Source organism: Perognathus longimembris, chromosome 1, assembly GCF_023159225.1.
Source record: "Perognathus longimembris pacificus isolate PPM17 chromosome 1, ASM2315922v1, whole genome shotgun sequence".
Lineage (NCBI taxonomy): Eukaryota > Metazoa > Chordata > Mammalia > Rodentia > Heteromyidae > Perognathus > Perognathus longimembris.
In genome coordinates this window covers 93,370,530-93,395,059 of record NC_063161.1, presented here as the reverse complement: position 1 = coordinate 93,395,059, position 24,530 = coordinate 93,370,530, and the positions used below count along the sequence as shown (strand labels likewise).

General features: G+C 37.0%; 1 protein-coding gene across 1 annotated transcript in view; it reads left to right on the top strand.

The window, feature by feature from the left end:
• The window catches only part of Rorb (RAR related orphan receptor B), a 182,593-nt gene that overhangs the window by 560 nt on the left and 157,503 nt on the right, over window positions 1-24,530 (top strand). The gene's annotated exons all lie outside the window — the stretch shown is intronic.

The window sequence follows — 24,530 nt, the reverse complement described above, 5'->3', positions numbered from 1 at the left end:
CCCCCATCTCCTGTTCGCAAGTGGGGCCACAAATGGCCTGGGTGTAGAAAGTTGTGGGAAGGCGTTGATTCCTCTCGGGAGTTCTGGAAGGACGCGGGAGGGCGCTTTTTTCTCTCTCTTTTTCTTCTTTCTTCTTTCTTTTCTTTCTTTTATATATATATTTTTCTTTTTTGGAGAGGGGACCAGCGCTAGTTGCTTCTTCCCAGTTCTGGAGTTACACTCGATTTCTTTCCTCTTCTTTTCCTTCTTTCTTTTTTTCTTTTTGCGTCGCTCTCGGTGCAGTACCGGACACGGTCCGGGAGGGTGAGCCCGGAAAAGGCAGCTGGAAGCGCAGCGCAGGGCGCGCACCGTGACGATCCGAGGATGGGCGTGCGGGTGCTGGGCGGTACAGGTCGGCGCGCACGAGCTTGACAGGTTAGGAGGCCCATTCGCCTGCCAGGCAGCAGGCGCAGGTCTTTACCAGAGAGGTAAACAGAAGAAAGGTGTGGAGGGACTGGCTATGGATTCAGGGTTCAACCCACAGAGTTCTTTGGTATGGCTAGTGGGCCCAAGGACTAGAGTCCGTGCGCGCGCGCGCGCACACACACACACACACACACACACACACACACACTTAAAAAAAAAAAAGTTGCAAAGAGAAAGTTTGTGAGACTGGAACCCTCCCCAACCTCGTGGGCGGAGAAAGATTCAGACCGGACCCGCGACTCCGGGACTCTTTTGTTAAAGAAAGGATCACCGTGGGTGGCAGCGATGGGCGCATTCACAGACCAGGACCCCTGACACCTGAGGAGGCGGGCGGGACTCCAGGTTAAACTGAAGGGTGCAGGGGCAGGGCAGCGAGCAAGGGCCAAACACTGGCTTTGCCTTCACTCTGGGCTTCCGGAGCTGGCCAGCGGGGACCGATTTGAGGAGTCTATTTGCCGTTCTCCTTCCCTGTGGAGCAGTTTTCCTGAGCTGTTAACCCCTGGTGCCCTCTCCCTCTCCTCTCACTTTCTGGATGGCCACAACTTCACTTGTTCTTGAAAAGGCAGCTGGGATCCCTGCCGACTTTGAGGGGTCTTGGCATTTCTGAGCTGGCACATGTACAGTATGTTCCTGTCTTACTTTCTAGCCACAGGGTAGTTTGGTAGTTCGGGGTGGGGAGGGGAGAAGGCGGGCTTTCTTCTGGCTTGTCACAAGTCCTTTTGGATTTTAATAACAGAAACTGAGAACCAGCCAGCTCGGGACCTTGCTATGTCCTGGACCAAGAGAGTTATGCTTTAGACAAGAAGCATCCAAGAGAACAAGAAGGTGAATACTTGCCACCTTCTTCCGGGCATAGTTTGTCTCCCTTCCATTATCCCCATGCCTTTGCAGAAGCTCCAGAGAGACAGTGGACATAACCCCCTACCTCTCTCCAGTCTTGCCCTCTCCTCGTCCCCCCCCCCCCCCCAGTGATCTTGGGCTAGCCACTAGGATTGCGGGGGGTGTGTGGCAGGAAAGAAAAGGAGGGAGAATAAAGGAAGAGCACTTGAAGCTGCTGGTGAAGGGCATTCCGGTGGAATGGTCTTGAATGTCCCACAAAGTAGCAGTGGAGAACTTGGGGGGGGGGGGTCTGTGTGTGCAGCGCTGACTGGTTGTAGGTGACTGTCCCAGCCTAGGGTTAGGGGATGGACACATTATTAACTAATCAAACTATTTCAAGAAACTGTACTAGGGGGATTAAAAAGTGCCTTATCTCAGTGAGAAAAGCCTTGCTCTTGGTCTTTGTTTTTCTTTTCTGTCCCATCTCACCATTGCACCCACTTTCTGTTTCCCTTATTCTCTCCCTGCATGTGTCTGTGTGTCTGTGTGTCTCTTTCCCCCAACCACTCCCCCCCCCCCCACACACAGCTAGATTACTGCTAGTAGAAGGTCTGAAAACCATGTACCACCTCAATCAATTCCTAAGGAGTTAGTACTAAGACCTGAGCATACAGCTGCACATCCTACATTTGAGAGTTTGGTGGAAACACTCAGGAGGGATGGGCTTTAGCTCAACTCGATGGTACTGCTCCTGAAGGAGTGCTTTGTTTGACAACAACCAGTGTTAACGGCTCCAAAGCAACCTCCAAGATTAAAGGGTTAAAAATCAGAGCTAGTCTTCCAGGCACCTTCCAAAGCCAATGTGAACCCACAGCTTTTCCCCAAACTGCACCGCCTCTCAAGCTGGCTGGGATCCTTACAGGTTCTAGCTTCAGGTGGCTCTGCTCCCTCCTCCCCGCCTCTGTCCCCTGCCCCAAAGCAGACTGAGGGTAACTTGGGAAAGCAAAACGAAGTAGAAACCTAGTCTCCAACAGCGCTCTCTGCCCCTTCTTTTCCAATCTCTGTTTCTCCACTCTGCCCCTCCCAATTTCCTGGGAGAAAAAAATGCCTTCCTCACATCAGGACCTGTTCTTAAGGAAGAAGGGAGGAAAGATTCCAACAACCCAGATATCTTGTAGGAGCCAGCGATTGAACTTCATTGTGAACTTGAGAAGCAAGAGCGAGGAAAAGAATCTCTTATGAAGGGTTACTTTGCAGGACTCCTTGGGGGGGGGGGGGGCGGACTGGTTTTGAACTTGGCTTTTTAGTGTGCTCATTCCAGTTCTTCTACACATTCCTGTACACACACACACACACACACACACACACACACACACACACAGAGAGAGAGAGAGAGAGAGAGAGAGAGAGAGAGAGAGAGAGAGAGAGAGCGCGTGCTGTTATCTCCACCCCCAGGAGGTCCTGTCAATGAATTGGATCAGGAAGATTGCATCTGGCAAATGTCTTGAGTTTGGTCACTTTAAGGGAAGCAAGCATGGCCTAGGATTGCGTGATTTCCCTTGGGTCAAGACACAAGTTCACCCCCAATCTACAAGACCCTCCACTCTGCCCCTCAGCATGCGCCTAGGGTATTTAAGAGACTTTACTTCCCAAATAGGATCTGGGAAACAAAGGAGTTAAAAGGCTGTGCTCTTTGGGCTCCAGTCCTGCCCCACAGCAGAACAGAGCTGTGCTTCTCTCTAGTCCTGGACAGGGGAGGTTGTGTTTGGTCGCACACAAAGCTTTTCACTCTTTGTTTGTGGGAGGGTACCACAGGAATTCTAGAGGTACTTCTTCACAGATCACATTATTAAAAGGAATAACTCCTGGAGATAGAAAGGAGGACTTTCTAATTGGGTCCAATCATCGGTAAAACAAGAGTGCCGTTCAGGTGTGGATTTCAGAGCCCCTTCTGGAAAGATCTATCAGCCATTTCTGACACAGAGCACGGAAGTGATTGGACATTTCAGTGGTGCTTTCCCACAAGAAAACCCTGCTTCCAAAAAGAGGGGCACGCACAGATGCCATACCAATCAATAGCTGATTGTCACTTGGAAGGATTAGGCACCTGGCTTCATGCTTGCTGTCGATAAAGATGGGCTTGGCTTCTCTAAAGTCCAGGTGTTGTCTATTATTTACAAGTAATTTCTAATAACTACTAAACTAGAGTGTGGGGGAGGCATTTGCTCTCTGAGGTGTGGCTATGCTTCAGAAGCAGGGAGCCCTATCCAAAAAGCATCCTTAGATTTCTTTTTTAAACATGGAGTTTGCTCTTCGTTTTTGCCACCGACTTGGAGTCAGATATTTCCAATTAAATATTTCTAACAAATGTTTCACTCACCACAATAAAAAATAAACATTATTATCAGGAGGTCATTAATAATTTTACATTAAATAATCATCAGTAAATTCTCTTTATTCTCCCAAAAATGTAATCATTATAACAATTTAAAGAAAAACCTCCAAGACTATATTTTACATATTATCACAAATATATATGCATATATATATAGGGAGAGAGAGAGAGAGAGAGTGCAAAACCCACAATATTTTCTTAAATATTTACACCTAGCGACTTTTGTTTCCTGGATGAATTTATAGCAAGTACTGAGATCCAGAAGTGCTTGATATTTCAATCACAATAATTCCTCCATAGATTATACTTTTATATACTTTCAGAGATTTAGGAATGAAACAAACAGGATGGCAATGTATAGAGGGAAAAGATTAAGAAGATTTATAAACAAGGATCACAGAATGAAAACTCCTTTATTATCAGTCATTTAAAACCTAGAAGTTCTTATAGACCTTCACTAACAATATTTGATCATTAGAGAAGCCTTTGAAAATGGTTTCTTCCATCTTTTCAAAGTGGCTTTATTTGATAGTAGAACATCAATAACTCATTATTCTTTGGTTAACTACATAGCGATATTGTCATTGGTTTATCTTGGTAACAATGTGTTAAATGCTAAACTATTAACAGTCAAAGTTATTAAGCAACAATTCGAGTGAATTTTTAGTACACGTGCCTTAAATTTTAAGTATTTCTGAGTTATAAAACCTATCTGTACAGCAACAACAATTTTGTAGCAATAAGAAATTAAAAAGCTTTGGGTTTGGTCTTCATAAAAGTAGCATTTAAATCTTGTAAAGGAAACAAAAACTACTTTTCCCCCTAAAAGTAGCATACAGGCTTGTCACTAGAATTTTAAAATGACTGAATACAGGAAGGTTTTCCACATTAAAAGAAAAAAAGAAGAAAATGTTCCTCAGCTATTAACTTTTTATAAACTTACTTATAAACTTTCAGGACTATAACATAAACTGCAAAGTTTTTATGCCTTGTAATAGACTAGTTTAAAAAAATAAAAGTGTGAATTATAACACTATAAGGAACTTTTTTCACTTTGATTAATAGTATAGCACCAATTTAAAGTGTCTGTTATATAACATTCAATTAAGAGCTTAGAATAATCCTGGTATGTTATTGAGTTTAAAAAATGGCATATGTTTGAGCCTGCTGGGATTCTGCAAATTTATGAATAATAATCCAGTACAAGTATGCACTGGCAAAGTCTAAGATTTACACTGTAAACATATAAATAAATAAAAGAGTTGATATAAAAATGAGGGCTATCAAATTCTAGATGACTTAAAAACAATTACAAGTATATGGATACACATTATGAGGGCAAAAGCTATTAGTAATTGAGGTAATCTAAAATAATATTCCAATCATTCTAGTAATAATTTCTTAAGACTAAATTCCCATGCTTACCCCACAAAGGAAAAAAAAAACCACAGGGTATGAAGAAATGTTTTTTAAGTATATCGGCATTATTTTAATTAATTAATTAATTTGATATTTCTAATTACCCGAAAAAGTAAAGAAGAGCAAAATATTATCACATTACTAAACTATATAGAAAACTAAATATTGAAAATTAAAACTGTGCTTAAAAAACTAACACAAGGTCTTTTTCTACTCCAGATGTAGTTCTACTCTTCTACCATTCACTCTTCATTTGCTGAAGGATACACATTAAACAGACTAATGAAATGAGTCCTTTGTGATGTAATGAATGATGACCTTTGATGAAAATGAGCAATCTACACAAAAAGTATTATGCCTACAATTTTGCAATCATCTTTCAATTATGGCTTCTTACAAATATTTATCTTACTTTGAATAGAATCTCTGAGTTCACAGAATCCCAGCAGATAATAGCAGTCCTTGGAGGCGTCTGTTGATTCTCACTGATACGCAGTATAGATATATGTACATGCCTCTAACCACCCACTCAGACAAAAAGAATATTTGAGAGAGAAAAATCATTCTTATCTTTGCTTTCACAATCCAGACTTCCAAATGCAACATATTTAGAGAAACATAAACAACTTTCCAAAGCATTCTGAGAAAACATTTGAGTCACATGAGAAAGCAACTGTTAATAGCATCTACTTATAAATAATCTACACAAAACTCCATTATACAACTGAATGATAATTAGAGGGAAGGGGATTCAAAGGATTCAGGACTGCCAAATAAAATATTCCCTCTCAAATTAAGCAACAGATTCATAGATAACAAGGTTTATGGTATGAATTTGAAGGATGCCTCCTTTGTAGTACAAGACAAAGGGAGCATAGAGGAATAAATATTGATTGAACTAATCATCAGATGAATAGAAACAAGATTTACCAGTGCACCAATATAATAGGCTATGTTAACTAGTTCTTTCATGGTGCATATGCTGCCCTTTCAACCCCTGACCCCATCCATTCAGTTCTTAATGAGGGGAACCACAGGTGTTATAACGGCATTTATAGTAAATCAAGCTAAATATAGTAACCATGTGGTTAACTAATGGCATCGGGTACATGGATTCTTAGAAAAGGAAAGGTTGTGTTCATTAGTGTGACAATTATTATTATGTATTTCAAAACACTTCAAATTTTGGCTTTCTCAGGTAATCGTTAAAATATAACTACGTGGGCATCAATATTTTTAAGTTCCAGATTCGGTGACTCTGTAATAAGTACAGTTTAATGAATACTTACCTGCTTTGTTAAATAATGTTTTTCATTATATATATTTACCAATGTTGCTATAAACCTGACAGAATAGTCATTTTTAGATAACACTTAGAAGGCATATTATTTTACAGTTAATATAGCATACTTGAAAAATGGTTATTTTATAAGTAATTTAAAACAAAATTAGAATGTTTTAAGCATAGGTATATTCTTCCAAAAGCCAAAATGAAGATGTCAATTTTTGCCAAAACTCGGGCTAAATATTTACTCAAAAGCATGCTCCTATAAAAAGAGCAAAGGGAACTTGCTTTGACTTGCCGATTCTTCTCTGAATAATGAATCGTTTTATTGACTGGATTGATATGCCAACTTTGTAAATTACTTTATTAGAATGAGTATTCATTAATGTCATATTCTCATGTGATCAGTTGTGACATAATATGTGGTCCTGGGTTATGCTTCTCTAATTTAGATAAATCATCAACATCAGCAAAGAAAGAACAAATTAATCTGGTTGTTTAAAAAATGATGCTTTTTGTGATTAGCCTACTTATTGCTGTGTGCTCATATAAGTCAAATATCCTAGCACCATATTATATAAGAAAAACTGAGGATGTTTAAAAAATACTGGAGTACAGATTTACTTTGTAAATCATATATTTAATGAATAGTATTGCAAAACATAAATTTTGAGCCATATTGTACTTTTCGAATAAAACATCTTTCTTTTAAAGATTGCTACACCATTACCTGAATGGCTTAGATTATGTGACAATCATGTCATACAGCAGATAAACAATAGGTTAATTTCTAATGAAAACTAGAAACAGTGGTGTCTAGATTTGAGCACAATTTTTTATTTCAAAATAGTAAAGGTTTGCCTAAAAGGCCTTGGCATTTATTTATAACCAGAACTCAGCTTGTAAAAAAAATAAGTATTATTAGCACACCCACCTCTGCCAAATGTAGTCTCTCATATTAGTTTTCTTGTACGATTTTAGTTTTTTTCAACTACAAATTCATCTCCTTATTTAATGCTACTTAATCCTGATTCTTTTCTTCTCTGAAACCTGTCAAATGCACCAATCAACCCATTTCTAGAGGATATGTTCTTATATATAAGAAAATGTTATCATATATAAGATATGAAGACATGTTCCTATATATGAGAATAAAATCATCTTCTTGATGTTGTTTTCATTTTGGCTTTTATTTTAAAAGAGGAGGTTCAATGCTACCATCTTGCATACCTTTGTAGATATTAATGGAAATGTCTGTGAGTTGAACACTTGTCCAAGATGTATTGATCATCTACTGAAAATAAGGTACACGACTGAACCTAGAGGATGCCAAAGTTGGTATGGCAGTCATGTGGTGTGGTCAAAGCTATATTCAAAGCAAGAGCAGAACAGGATGTCGCAGGGATGTGATCAGAAGTCAGAATAGCTCTCACAGGGGAAGTGGTACTTGAGATGGCCCTACAAACATGAGTACAAGTCCCTCTTTTGGTCAAAGTATCCATCATAAATACAGTATATTAAATTATTGCTATATTCCCTATTGCCTTATGTCCCTTGTACTATGTGAAATTGAGTTATTAAGATAGAATTATCTAGAAAAAAAATAACCCACATCCCAGTGCACCAAAAGTGGTGCTAGTATTCTCAAATAACAATTTTAAAAATGACTCTCGGGGAGTTCTTAAATTTACAAAAGGAAAATATTCTGGAGACATGTTGGTATGAGGAAGAGTTTAACTTGTTAAAGAAAAACAGATCTGCATGAAAACAATGTGAAATTACTTCTACATTTGTTCTTCTAAGGGAAATTCTTGTTTGTTTTTGGAGAAGGAAATAGTTGATACAAATTGAATTTCATTTATTTTAATGTTTAATCTATTATCTGAACAGAGCAATAGTTACTCTCAGGAGTATTGTAGATGACCAGATATTAGGGAGGATAAAAGCCATTGAAATAATAGAGCATTTAGGAAATGTCTGAGGGCCATAGGAATATTCTTAAAATTATTCCATTCCAAGAACCTGGCTATAAAATTGTATTCTGATAAAAAAAAATACTCAAAGTATAAAGTCCAACACATAATGGTCTTGCTGAATTTTTATTTCTTCTATCTCTTAAGCATTTGAAGAAAAAAAAAGAAAATTCTGAATCTGAGAAAAGGGAAGACCTAAGTCTGAGAGGAAAATATCTGCCAGGTCCCTTGCAATACAATCTATAGGTAAATCATGAATCAGGCTGAAAACAAAATGTCACTAAAATTCACAATTAAGGCTACTCTTTGACATAATGATGTGTCATTATGATCTTAACATTAGATCTTGTGAGTTTGTAAGAGTAGGCTTTCATTGGAATGTCTAATCCATTCTGCAACTCTAGTGAGGTTGAGATGATGAGTCTATAAAATTGAAACACAGATAGGGATGGGGAGAATTCATATAAATAAATGCCACCATTTGAAACTTTCAAGAAGCCAAATTGTCACTGTTGGCCATAACCCTCTGTATTAACAAAAAGTGTCATCTTCAAATATTTCTACATAGTGAACAAGTCCACAGAGTTTTATTGTTACATGATGATTTTTTAATGTTGGTTTTTTTTTTGTTTGTTTGTTTGTTTTGGGTTGTGGTAGTCATCCGTGGGACTTAGACTTGAGGCCTGGGTGCTGTCCCTGAGCCTTTTTTGTGCTCAAGGTTAGCACTCTACCACTTGAGCCACAGCTCCACTTCGGGCTTTTTCTGTTTATGCAGAGCTAAAGAATTGAGCCCAGGGCTTCATGCATGGTAGGCAAGTACTCTACCACTAATCCACATTCCCAGCCCTCCTTAATGCTTTTTGTATTAACAAGAATTTATTGAAACAAGTAATTTTGTTCGTCTGTTTTAATGATGTCCACATAACATAATGGATGTGATATTTCCATCTGTTTATTTCTTGGAAATGGTAGAACTCAGTAAGTGACTGAATAATCCATTTCTTGGGACTTTTCTGCAAAGGACAAGGTTTAGAAGACCTCTCTAACTTTTAGTAGCTTTTATTGAATGATTACTTAATATTACAGTTGGTTTTGAGACAAATATTATCCTACTACTTACTACAATTTTGTGTACCTCTTATTTTGTGCTCCTTCTTCCTGTTATGCCTGGGCTAGTGGATTATTCTGAGTGGGAAATGTGTACATGAGCCTTTGAAAAACTGTCGTCATACCTGTACTGACAAATCTAGTCTTGTTTTTCTTTACTCTAGCTTACATATAAATATGCCTAGGGCTTACTAAACATTAAACTTACTATTGTGATCATTTTTGCTTAGGACTATTTAAAGGCCATCTTATGAAATAGGAAAAGAATATGTTGTTGCTTGTAATTAGCTCTGAGAACATCAAATTCAGACAGCCATACTATACTTGTTTACCTAAATAGTCTAATGAAATAAGTGGAACTACTTCTGTTGGAAACAACATTAAGCTTGGTACAGGTGTATCATGCCTGTATTGCTTGCCACTCATGAGGACTAGATCTGAGGATTGTGGCAGAAAAGTCTGTGAGACTCCTATCTCCAACAAAACTACTCAGAAAAAGCCGTAAGTGGCATGGTGGCTCAAATAGTAGAGCTCAAACCTTGAGCACAAAGAGGCTCAGGAACATCACCCAGGTCCTGAGTTCAAGCTACATTAAAAATGTTTAATTTCACCTATTTAAGGCACAGATAACTAACATGTTTCATATGGGTTTTTATTATACTGCATTATCATGAAAACCCATATTCTCAATTTCCTAAGTAAATATTTCATTATCTAAATTGAGCCAGCATGAAGACTCAAATCGTATTTAACTATTCTAGCAGCTGTTGACTTGTAGATTTCAGAATCAAACAATAACACAGCTTTGAAGATCTTTGACATGTTGGATTGCTAATGAGTAATTGGCTGCTATTATCATTGTCAGATTGAATAATATAATTATTACACAGAAGATTTCATGTTAACTTGTACATAAGTTGTGCCTGGCACATGCAAAGGAATTAAACACTTTTAAAGAAAGGAGAAGAAAACCTTGCTCCAAATTTCCACAGTTGTTGAATATGAGCAAATGCCGTACCGTCTGGTAGAACAGAGGAACATTTGCTCAGGAAAAACACATTGCTTCATGAAGGTACATTACTCCCTGGAAATAATTCAGTTTTACACACAATATTGTAAATGAATTATTTAGAAAATTTTAGATTCTCATTCTACTAATCAATTTTCTCTAAAATTAAATTTAATACAAATTGTATCATCTGGTTTTCCCCTCTTTAAATTCAAACTGCTATCTATCTATCTGTCTGTTTGTCTACCTATCTATCTATTTATGCATGTATGTATGTATCTTGACAGTCACAGGGCTTGAACTCAGGACCTGGGCACTATTCCTGAGCTTTTCTGCTCAAGGCTAGTATGCTAACAGTTGAGTCAAAGCATCACTTCCGGGGGGGGGGGGGGAGGGGGATTGGTGTTTAATTGGAAATAAGAGTCTCATGGACTTTCCTGCCGTAGCTGGCTTCAAACCTCAATCCTCAGATCTCTGTCTCCTGAGTAGGTAGGATCACAAGCATGAGCCACCAGTTCCCAGCAACAGACTGCTTTTTACAAGGTATATTTCTAAGTTATTTTGTCCTTACATACATGTTTTTATTGTTGTTATAAAAATATGTTAATTATCAAAGGAAGAAAAACTTTGAACTTAACCATTCCAAGGACGTATGAAAAATAGACGTAATAAGAATATTAGTAAAGTTGCACTAATGAATTCCCAGTTGTGCTTTTTTAAAATTATGTTTGGCTGATTGACATTACTAAAGATCACTTCTGGCTTTCACCTTTGTCAAAATAAACAAAATTTTCTTTTAGTTTTAGAAAACGTTATTTTGTAATGAAATAAATTGATTCTGATTTTTTCCACCAAAACTTTGGTGTAATCTCTTTTTTATTTAACAGCTTTTGAAAGGTTGTCTAACATGATTGACTTGAATGTTGAAACAAAGTCAAAAATAGACCTTTTTCTCATAATACAATGATCACAAAGAAAAAGAAATATGAGAAAGTTGCATGTTGTACCTCCCAGAGTAGATCTGGTTTAAATGTCATCTCTAAATCATGATTACTGACCACTTAAAATGTATTAAAAAAAAAAAAAAACTCTTTGGAGAATGTTAAGAGTACCAAACTCTAAAAGTGACTTTCTTACAAATTCCACTGAGACTTTCCTAGATAATACTTGTCTCACAAGAAGTTATAAAATGTCCTGCTCATTATATATTATTTTCTCAATTAAAAGAAAAAAAAGAATTGTCCATAATTTGCTTAAAGAGGTTGATATCTGAATTTGACTTGAAATAAAGGGTTCTGACTCTCACTACAGATCTGTTTCCAATAATGTACGTGTGCTCTCTCTCCCTTTCTCTCCTTTTTTCTCTCACTCACAGAACTGTTTTACCACCCTTTCATACAGTATGTACATTTTCAACCAACTTTGATGTTAATCATTTGTTCAGTCTGGATACAGCATCGTAAACCATTTGACTGGCATTAATTCTCAAAACAAAGCTATCACCAAAACTTTCACCAGTGTTTAGACTGTATGAGACATAAGGAATAATATGATAAAAGTATTGCTTTATAATATCTCCTTGAAAAACATACTTCCATGGTTCTCACTCTCAAAATAATGGTGATGGCTTTATCAATATCTGGAAATTAAGTATTATGCAAAAATATGTGTGTGTATGTGTGTATGTGTGTGTGTGTACTAGTACTGAGTCTTGAACTCAGAGTCTCAAGCTTTTACTAGACTTTTGTGCTAACACTATATTATTTGAACCACATTGTCACTTCTGACTTTTTGCTGGTTAATTGGACACCTCTCAATTTTGTCTGCTCAGGCTGGCTCCCAAGGCCATCCTCAGATTTCGGCCAAGTGACTACAGTTAAAGGCATGGCAAATGTATGGGTTCTGGATGGGCACCATCTGGCCAAAATAGTAATGAATTCAACATATAAATAGTATTTTTTCATACTATAATTATTCCTGTATAGGTTTCAAATAGTTTTGTTTTTTTTTTTTGTGAACTCAAATATACTTCCTTTTATAAAGATCTCAAACTTGGGGTAAAAGTGTATATTCACAGATACCCATTTCCCCCCTGCTAAGAATCTGCATCTACCTGAAGGAAGTGTTTTTATGAGAAAGAGCTTTTGATAACTAGATACAAAAAAAAAAAACACCCTCTCCATTCAATCACCAACCTTCAGCCAGTGAAGTAAACATGCTTATTTGTCCATTAAGTTGTCAGTTCTGTCTCTGATTTATACATCTGTCGAGGGAAGAGTTATCTATCTTAAAGCACCAGCATTTTAAGCAAAAGAATGAGTGGGCGAGCCTAGAACATCACGATTTACTCACCTGTGTTTAATTTATGTTGTCTGATTGACTGAGATTGAAAATCTCATCAACACACTATTTACCTCAAAGACCTCTAACCAGCCTGTGTTTTGTAAGAGCCTACTGTTGTTTTCTTAAAGAAAGAACCTTGACAGCAGTAAGAAGGTGCCAGGTCTAATTGTACCCAGCAACATAAAGGCAAAAGCCAATTTCATTTGACATTAATTCCAAAGAAATGCAGACTTTGCTCCTCCTTAACAATACCACAATTTAATTTGTTTTGCATTTTGGCTGAAACACAATAGTTGTTACAGAGGAGCTGTCATTTATACTGCAAATGTTTATGCTTTCACATTAAAAAACATTCACATTTCTTGAAAAGCATGATTATTAGCTCACTGTTAGTGATTTTTTAGGTGTTATTCATATAACCTTCATTAAGCAAAGTAGTTTGTTTATGTTTATAAACTGACCCTGCTCTGTTATTTACTCTTGAGAAGTAGAAATGATCATATTATATAAGGGTGCTGGTCTTCCGTGACTCATAGAAATAGTACTCCAAAGAAAATGGAGTATTTTAGGTCATTTTCATCTCATATTTTGAATCCATTGAGTTTAATAAAAAGCTGGAAACAATGGTACACTTACCATAGGTGATTCTCTGTCATGCTTTATATAAGAAATAATGATGTTGCCTTTAACTTGTTAATTCTGTCTGTATTTGTACTGCAGCTGCTGTTAAGGAAACTCTGAAAACATTTAAGCAAGAGACTATGTAAAGCGAAGAAGGGCTGACAAGATGTATTCTCATCTCTTCACAAATATAATAGCAGGGAAATTTCATAATAATATCCTGTCTCAATGAGTTTATGTAGACTTGCTCTTGAGGATTTACTCAAAAATCTCATCGTATATGCAAGTCAGGTATGAAATGAAACATTCATAGGGCAGCTGAGCCAAAGAAAACCCCCAGAATAAAATGCATGCCTTAAAACAACTTAAATATTGCAACTTTCACTCTTCAAAATAGTCCCAAATCAAAAGTGAGTGAAAAGAGCAAATATAGATGACTGATACTCACTTGGAAATAAAGAAATCAACCTGTCAAATTAAAGCAGGTATGATAGATTGAAATATGGTAATTTCATATTCTATAATAGGAGATTATGAATATTGGGCATATACATAGTGAATCTTGAAAAAAACCTGATCTTTGCCCCTATAATTCACCTTCTAGGAATCCTTCCCCCACCCCCAAATAAAGTACCAACAAGACTTTATACTTATGAACTTGTGCTTAAAGACTTGGTGATTATGATGAGGATTGGGGTGGGGGGTTGTTTTGTCTTATTATCCTTAAGTAGTTGTACAAAAGGACTTCAGTTTAAGATGTCAGTTTCTGTGTACCGTGAATCTTGATTAATGTCACAATTTTCTCCACCCACCTTTCCCAAACCCATCCATCTTCTCAAGTTTACCTGGCTCCATTTTCACACATGTGCATTAAATATTATGATTGCATTCACCCACCATTCCTTTCTTCATTATGATGTTTTTAATAATACAAGGAGAGTTTTGTAATGCTCTTTGTGACACATTTTTATTTTGTTCAATATACACTATTCTCTACTCACCATGTGTTCAGCATATCTCATCAGCGGAAGTAAGCATTACTAGCATTAGAGCTTAATTTAAAAAGTTATAGCAACTGTAGACAAAATGAAGAGAAAATAGTGATCCTTGACCTCACTAAACACAGAAGAGCAAGAAATATTAGGAGACAAAAATTTTCACCTTCTTTGCATATTATATTACCTTAATTACATAAAAGCTTTCAAAAAAGAAGCTGAAGGAAGCATAAAAATATCAAAAGTTGCCTCTGAATATTAAGATATTAGGTGATTGATTTATTCTTAGTTTTTTTTCTCTGCTTTTAAATTTTTGCATGCAGTCATTAGATTAGGGACTCTAGATTGCTGAATGCTCAATTAGACTGGCAGAGTGCAAAGGCTGTACTTTATGATGCACTATCATGTAGCTTGCCCATTTGCCTGAGGTTACCTAGTATGCAGTTAGGACTAAGGATGAAAGTTTAACGGCTCATTGAGGAAATTAATGTGTTAGACATTTTCACAACTTTTTCTTCACTTATTACAAACACCTATAAAGAATGCTATATGTATAAGGCACAATCCTAAGTGTTAAGAAGTAGAAAATGAACAGAATTCATTCCCATGTTCTGAAGAGTTTATAATTGATCTTGAAACCCATATGCTGTAATTCTTCACAAAGAGTATCAGAAATAGTTATGGAGAGGAGGAAGGGGAGGAGGAGGTGGAAGAGGAATCCATTTTTTTTCTCAATCATTAGAAGTAGCATTCTATTAGTATCAAGTTCTTATTCAGAGTGAGTTAACACCAACCTTTTGTCTCTGAAGTCTGTATTAATTCTTGAGATGTATTATTTCAAATGTTGGAACATTTGAAAGTATGAGTATCCTTATAGATAATTTAATAGCTTGTTTCTATCTTATTCCATTAAACGAATCCATATCTACCTCTGAAGAAACTGCCAGATTTTATAATTCCCAAGGATGCTAAATAAATAACACCAACAAACCCAGGTCTCCAAATATATAAGTAGTTAGAAAATGAGATGATTCTTGTCATTAAGGTTACAATCACATTATTGTGTGTGTGTGTGTGTGTGTGTGTGTGTGTGTGTGTGTGTGTGTGGTCCTGAGACTTGAATTCAGAATCTGGGTGCTGTCCCTGAACTTTTGTGCTCAAGGCTAGCATTCAACCACTTGGGCCACAGATCAGGGAATATGTGGCACTAACTAGAGAAATATATTAATTCCATGACCAGAGAGGTGCTACTGGTCAGGAATGCTGCTATGTATCCAATTATGCAAGAACATCTTATAAAGCAAACATTTACCCTGCTGCCATATCCCCAGCCCTATGAAACATTGCTGGGGCAAGTGAAAACGGTTTCCACAGACCCTCAATTTTCTCCTGTAACCACCTTCTCCTGTGCATTTTCTCTCCAGGAAAGGAAAACCAAGCTTTTACTTATTTCACATGGTTCCACAAATGGGAAAAAAAATAAAACTTCCCGTATTTAAAAATAAAGAACCAGACCCACAGGAACATAGATTCTATGGTTTCCCTCATTGGGAATTAGTAATACACATCTAGGATAATCCTAGCAGAAGATTACAATAGCTCAATAGCTATGTCCATATGAACACATAAGATGATCCTAAGTGAAATGAACTCCAAGTTATGGAAACAAGTCATTTATCATTGTCATTGTTATACTCTGTGAAATTAGGCCCTTTTCTTTTGTCTTTCTTTCCCATTCTTTACCCCTGATGTCACTGTAACTGATTTTGGTATCCTGGATATGTACCAATACATGTACATTCTAATATTGGAACTAGGGAAGGGGAATATCAAAATCAAGAGAGACCAGATAAAAAGACAAACCAATCCAACAGCAATAGTTAAAAGCTATATGCTGTAAACCAATGATACAACTCATGGGTTGGGAGAGTGGGGAGGATAGAAGGCAGGGGAAAATGAGGGAGGAAGTAAAAAGTTGAATAAGAAATGTATGCACTGCCTTACATATGAAACTCTAACCCCTCTGTGCATCACTTTGACAATAAATAAATGAATAAATTTAGAAAAGAAAAACATAAAAATAAAGAGAGAGAGAGTTCAAAGTGTTGATTTTGATGCTGAGAAAAATGAGTGATTTTAATAAGTGAGCAAAAAATTATTTTGCAAGTCATGTGGTTTCTATTTCTTTACTTTTGACAAAATTGAGGAGAAACCTATTAAAACTGTCAGTTATAGGTCATTAAAATAGTTTATGACAGAATTATTTGTGATTTGCAATATATATGAGTATATATATATATTTTTAAGTTTAAAGAAATGAGTTCAAAAGCTATGGCAGATGCATTCCATCTAAATATCATATAAATAAGTTTTTCAACACTAGAATTTCTTTTTTTTTTTTTTTTTGGCCAGTCCTGGGCCGTGAACTCAGTGCCTGAGCACTGTCCCTGGCTTCTTTTTTGCTCAAGGTTAGCACCCTGCCACTTGAGCCACAGCGCCACTTCTGGCCATTTTCTGTATATGTGGTGCTGAGGAATCGAACCCAGGGCCTCATGTATACGAGGCAAGCACTCTTGCCACTAGGCCATATTCCCAGCCCAACACTAGAATATCTTAAAAGAAAAGTAAAATATATAAAATATATTCTACTAATTACAAGTAGTAGTCAAAAGTAACTATGAGAATTAACTGGGGAGAAAAGACCTACTTGATATAAGTATTGGATTTCTTTTAAATATATATTTTTATGTTCTGTACACTGAAAACATACTTAGGTCATTTTATCACTAACGATAGCAATATGGAACAAAATTTATCAGAACTTATGTTCATGGATAAAATAAAGGTTGAAATTCAACACTTTTTGTTGCTATTGCAATGAAGTATAACCTGCAATTAATAAAGGACACTCAAACATAACAATCTTGATGTTAGAATAAAATTCTGTGGTACAAATAAAATAAAAGTAAGAATACTGGGGAAAATGCAAGTCTTATAAAAATTTGTCTTGAAGAAGAGCTCATTCATGCATTTTCTTTTCAAATACAGGATTTGGATATTGAAATGTTTTGAAATGTGGATTCCATTGGTATAGTCACAGAGTGATTCATCACATGTGTTTTAAGATATAGAATCCAGGGAGAGGGAAATGGGGAGGGGGGAAAATGAGGGAGGAGGTAACAAGTTAAATAAGAAATGTACTCACTGCCTTACATATGAAACTGTAACCCCTCTGTACTTCACTTTGACAATAAAGAAGAAGCAAAAATATATAGAATCCAAAATGACATCCAATGTCAGTGGCTCATATCTAGAATCCTAGCTACTCAAGAGGCTAAACTCTAAGGATAGCAGTTCGAAGATAACCCAGAAAGGGAAGTCTGTGAGACTCTTTTTCTTATTTTGATTTTTATTATTATTGTATAATAGATATACAGAGAGGTTACAGTAACATGAGTCAGGTAATAAGTGCAATTCTTTTTGAACTATCTCTTTCCTGTGCTCTCTCACAGGTTTTCCCTTTCATCCCCACCAAAAATGTACAGTTCATTTTCCACATAGTGTCTAATGAATAACACTGTTGTATTTGTCCCCTATTTATTCCACGCTTTGTGTACCCCCTTGCCCTCTCAAACACAAACAAAAAAGACAAACGGAAAATAAAAACAGCAGCAACAGCAACTAAAAGTATCTCCTGTTTCCTTTTCTTGGAGTTCTTGTCATAAAATATTATTTTACATGATCATATGAACAGTGCTACTGAGCTTTTATCAACTGTTCCTATGCATATCTTCCTTTGGACTCAATGTGTGAATGTCTAGAAATCTATGTAATTTACCATGTCTGTGTGTGTGTGTGTGTGTGTGTGTGTGTGTGTGGTGTGTATTTTAAATTATTTATTGTGTTTAGTTGTGGATTTATAGGCACAATCTAGTTACCATGAGGGGAAACCACATAACCCATGTTTCTTTGGGTCTGGCTTACTTCACTTAATATGATTTTTCTAAATATTTCCATTTCCTTAAAAATGGGGCAAAATCATTCATTCTAATGGATGAGTAGAATTCCATTCTGTGTGTGTGTGTGTATTTATATACCACATTTCCTGAATTGATTCCATAACTTGTCTGTGGTAAACAATGCTGCAATTAACCTGGTTGTGCTAGTAGGCTTAGTGTGGCATTGTTTGTGTTCTTCTGGATAAATGGCCAGGAGTGGGATTGCTGGATCATAAGGGAGATTTATGTTCATTCAGTCTTTTGAGGAACCTTCATACTGCTTTCCTGTGGTTGAACAAGTACACATTCCCACCAACAGTGTAGTAGCATTCCCTTTTGGCCACATCTGTGCCAGAATCTGTTATTGTTAGTTTTCTTGATAATGGTCATTCGAAGTGGGGTGAGGTAGAATTGCATGTTGTTTTGATTTGCATTTCTTTTTTTTTTTTGGCCAGTCCTGGGCCTTGGACTCAGAGCCTGAGCACTGTCCCTGGCTTCTTCCCGCTCAAGGCTAGCACTCTGCCACTTGAGCCACAGCGCCGCTTCTGGCCGTTTTCTGTATATGTGGTGCTGGGGAATCGAACCTAGGGCCTCGTGTATCCGAGGCAGGCACTCTTGCCACTAGGCTATATCCCCAGCCCCTTGATTTGCATTTCTTTTATGGCCAGAAATATTGAACATTTCTTCATCTGTCTATTGGCTTTTCTTATGACTTCCACTGAGAAGCCCACTCTCTCCATTCTTCTACAACATGGTGACAGAATTCCTAGCAAGAGCAATAAGGCAAGAGAATACATAAAGAGAATCCAACAAAAGACAATAAAAAAGGAACGCTATCCCTCTTTGCAGACATCATGATCTTGTATTTAAAGAACCCTATAGATTCTTCTCCCAAGCTACTTGAGTTGATCTGAAACTTTGGCAAAGTAACAGGTTGTAAAATCTACCCACAAAAATCAGTAACTGTCCTGTATACCAGCAATGAAAAGGGTGAGACTAAAATCAGGAAAGCAGGTCCATTTTTAATAGCCTCCAAAAAAAACATAGGAATTAGCTTAACCGAAGATGTGAAGAAAATCTGTTGTGAAAACTATAAAATACTGAAAAACAAAACTGAATCAGATTTAAGGAAATGGAAAATCCAGTACAAATTCAACACAATGCCCATCAATATTCCAACAACTTTCTTCAAAGAAATAGAGAAACGAATCCAAAAATTCATAATGAATAATAAAAATCTCAGAATAGCAAAAACAATCCTAGCACGAAGAATAGTGCTGGAGGAATATCAGTATCAAAAGTCAAGCCACAGCAATTAAAACAGCCTGGTACTGGCACAAGAATTGGCCTGAGGATCAATGGAATAGAATTGAAGACCCAGAAATAGACCCACAAACATATATCAGGGAGCCAAAAACACAGGTTGGAAGAAAGGCAGACAGGTCAACAAAATTGGCTATCTATGTCCAGAAAACTGAAGCTAGGTACTCATATATAACCTTGAACCAGAATCAATTCTAAACAGATCAAAGACTTTAATGTAAGGCAAAACACCATGAAAATATTATAGGAAGGGGTAGGGGAAACACTAGGCCTTCTAGATAGCCAATTTTGTTGACGTGTCTGCCTTTTCTTCCAACCTTTGTTTTCTAGATCCAGAATCACAACAAATCAAAGAAAAACTGGATAAATAGGATTGCATCAAACTGAAGAGTTTCTGCATGGCAAAGGACATAGCTAGCAAGATGCATAGCCCACAGAATGGGAGAGGATCTTTACTAGCTATGCCTCAGACAAAGGCCTCATTAAACATCCCCCCCCCATTAAAAAATGCTCAAAAAACCACAACCCAATCAATAAATGGGCTAAAGACTGAAAGATAGACTTCTCCATGAGACTTTTATCTCAAATTAAACATCAAAATGCAAATTTCTGATAAGCTCATGTCTGCTATTAGGTCTCAAAAATAGATTTACAAAACACGAAGCTAAGATACTGAAAATTAAAGAAACTTATTCAAAGTCACATATTTGATAAATGCAAGACTAGAATTCAGATTCAGGCTCCTACCTTTAGAGTATGTGCTCTTATCCATGCTCTTGCTTCTCTTGAGAACATTGCCCTAGAGATTCCAAAATGACAGGTATGAGCTGTTAACTAATAATAAGCACAATATGGCATTGACAAATGACACTCTGATGAGCCAGACAGAAAGCAGGTCAAGGTTACAGTAGTTAGGAAGAACATCATGGGAAGTCACTTGACCCTTCAGATCATGTTGGATTTTATTGACAAGAAATCATAGAGAAACTTTTCCAATGGAAGGCCTCAGAGGCCAGAAGCTTCTCTAAGATACTACAATTGGATCTTTATCTCCTGCAGGGTGATTAATTACCCATGGAAGGAGGTGAGACAGCCTGGTTCCAATCTTCCGTTTTTTGTTTTTGTTTTTGTTGCCAGTCCTGGGGCATGAACTCAGGGCCCCAGCACTGTGCCTGGCTTCTTTTTGCTCAAGGCTAGCACTCTACCACTTCAGCCACAGTGCCACTTCTGGCTTTCTTTCTATATATGTGGTGCTGAGGAATTGAACCCAGGGCTTAATGTATACAAGGCGAGCACTTTACCACTAGGCCATATTCCAGCCCATGGTTCCAATCTTCCTTTACTACTTACTGTGTTAACTAACTTCTCCGTACCTCAAATATTATTGTAAGGTGATGATAAATATTACCTATATCCTAGGAATATTGTGGGAACTAAATAATATTATAAGAGTACTTAATCCTAGTGCCTGGTATTTAGCCCTCCTTGAGGGCTATTGTTTCTGAATCTAGAAATGTATATCATTTTCCATGTATACCAAGCTTCCAAGGGAAGTGTCATTAGGAAGTAGAGTTCTGGTTAAAGAAAATAACATGTAGAGATGCTAAAATGTCAAAAGAGAAATTTTATTGTTTGAATATTGCAAACCTACATTTTCATCTTTTGACTAAAATGGAGATACTTAGGTAGATAGATAGATAGATAGACAGACACTAAAGTATTATGTAGTCTTTGGAAGTGATTCATTGGAGAAATTTTATTTATTATCCAAATAAATACTATACAGCACTTTTTAATCTTTCAAATTCTGGTCAACTTTTGAATATTAGTTTAGTTAATTCTCACAACAAATGTGCAATGAACATATATATGTATACATGCATATATATGTTACTATATAACAAAAATTTCCTTCTGTCTTTTTTCTTTTGTTTTTGTGGTGCTAAGAATTGAAATCTGAGCCATACTCATGCTTAGCACATATTCTATTATCATACTCTCAGCTCAGATCCCCTAGTTGCCTTCTACAAAGAGAGATACCAAAGGTTGGAGAAATGGCTTAAGTTATAAAATATTTACCTAGCTAACACCAGGCCACAAGTTGAAACTCTAGTACCACCCCCCACCCAAAGGAAATAAGGAAAAAAAGGAGATCTAGATTATGAAACTTATTTAACTTGCACTTAGCCCAATCTTGGCTCTAATAAAATACAAAAGGAGTCAGTATGCAGAAAGTTGCTCCTCAAGTCTTATTTCTGAATAAAAAATTGTACACACATAAAAGTTACAATATTTCAAAGGTCTCTGAAGAACTTTGTACTTGTACACAGAAAAAGAAATATTTTTCTTAATAGACATTTTTAATTTTAAAAAAATCAAAAGACAACTGACTTCCCTAAAATCAACAAAACACCATTTTACATTTTATGATCCAATTTCTAAAAATACATATATAATAAAAGAAGGAATTTCTATTTTGATGTACCAAGATAATCTAGTGAAAGTATTATAAATGTGTAATATAAGTAAGAATAAGTGATAAAGGTCCAAATTTTTCTAGATATTCATCAAATTCCTTCTTTATCCTTTCCATCACTAATCTTTATTGAACTCACTGTGTAAAACATGATTGCATAAACCACCTCAGTTAATTTTCCAAATACCTAAAATAATTTGTGTTGTACCCAGTTTCGTATATAATAAACATGAAGGATAGAACAGCTGAGTAACTTTCTCAAGGTCACCCAAGAAACACCTGGAGAAGCTAGGATTGGAATTTAGGCATGCCTTCTCCCTCACTCATCTATAACCATGGTATGCTTCAATACAACATTTTTGAGTCTGCCTTACCTGTGTTAGAGGCCGTTCTAAAGTACATAGACTTTGCAGCCTCACTCTCTGATTCTAGCCAAGCCAAAGCTAAATCTTGGGAAATGCTATGCTTCATTTTCCAGTGTAAGCCATACAAAATATAAAGTCCTCCCTCCTCAGCACCATCTGAAAAGAGAGGATGATTATTCAAAAATCACTGGAAAGCCTGTCCCTCTGTGTACTGTTCATTTAAACAATTACCACCAGTGATTGTCCACTACACCCTGGGCCCAAGATACCCTGTTTTGGAGACTATGTCTCACACCCATTCCCAGCAGTGTTGAATACAATGTTTTCTGCTACTCACTGAAACACTGCCTTTGGAGAAAGAGTTCTAAAATTTCAATCAAGAGGCACTTCGCTGCCGTTAACTGTAAAACCTGAGGCAAGTCATGTCTTAAACCCCTTCTCTTTATTTCAATGAAAATATGGGATGGTGCCAAAGTCCCAGCAGTTCATGCCCTTAAAGTCTTGGCACAGTGTTGGCAGAACTGCTTTCTAGTTGTTTTAGTTTTTGTGGAAGCGGACTTTCACTTTGGTTTTGTACGAAACCAGCACGATTCCACCTCACAACTGTGTGATTTCGAAGTCCTGAAGTAAGACTGTCCTTTGTGATTCTAAAATATAATTGATCGGCCACCTAAATTATACCTGCATTCTAACTTAGTCGAATCACAGTGAATTATTCATAGCCCTCTCCTCTTGCAATGTACCAATATTGGTTAAAATGGTAGGAGATGAAGAGGAGTCCAGGTGTTCCTGAATGCTGTTATAAATGCAAATACTGCAGGGACATTTTAGCCTTAATACCACTTGAGTTTAGCAAATCCTGTCCCAAGAATACATCTTCACAGGGTTTCAAGGAGAAAGCTTGAAGACCTGAGAACCTGAAAAATCCTTCCATCTCCTCTTGATAGACTTGAAAAAGCACAGGAAGGTGGAGCCGATTTAAGATAAATATCCAACCTGTTTTGCTGAGGACTCTCTGTAGTGTGGGATGCGCATGCGCCATGGGTATTTAGAGAAGTCAGGATGGGTAGTTTGTGCAGGAGATAGGGGAATTCAATGAAGGGAGACACTTTAGCCTCTCCTTCAAGTGCATCTCCCTCCTGAGTACATTTACTTCCATCACAATGGACTAGAAGAGATCCTTGCTCAGTGGTGCAGAACCCTTGAGACCTAATTTAGCTTTTATAGGAAAATCAAAAAGAGAGAGAGACGGCACGAGAGCAGGAGAACAGAACAAAGATAGGGGTTTGTACAGGGAATATTGATACTTGTGGTTTGCTTCTGTAACTCTTTTGAAAAGAAAATTTCTAAGTAAATGCTGACTGAAGACTTTTCTGAGCTCCTCCCGCCAAACAATGCGGGAATGGGGGGAGTCCGGGAGGAGAGGGTCGAATCTTCTTTACAATTCCCTACTGTCTGTCATCTCAGAGGCTCGGCTTCACTGGTTTTTAATGCGTGAAGGTTAGGAAACATTTCGGGGGTGGGGGGTGGGAATAAATTTCCGCTTTTAATTTTTTAAATGCATCCACCCAAGATGGCCAGAAGTAGGAAATTTACATAAATGCAAATTAAAAACACGCCCAACAACAGGCTGTGCCCTGTCCTCTCCTTGTCCATCATTTCTCATTCACACCCCACTGTGATTTCTAAGAACAATACTACAACCTTTGCTCACTCCACATCATTAAAATACATCTGAGAAGCAGGTACAGTTCTTGCACAATTTATTGCCCTCCTTGAGAAGTTAAAGGCCTGATTTTTTGCTAACGGCTACCTAGAGCACACACAGACTAAGAGAGGAAAGAGAGGGAGAAAAGAAAAGCTTTCACTTAAAGGTTTCAGACAATGAAGAAAGGCACTTTTTTTTTCCAATGCTTAAAAAAAAATAGTCAGTGGCT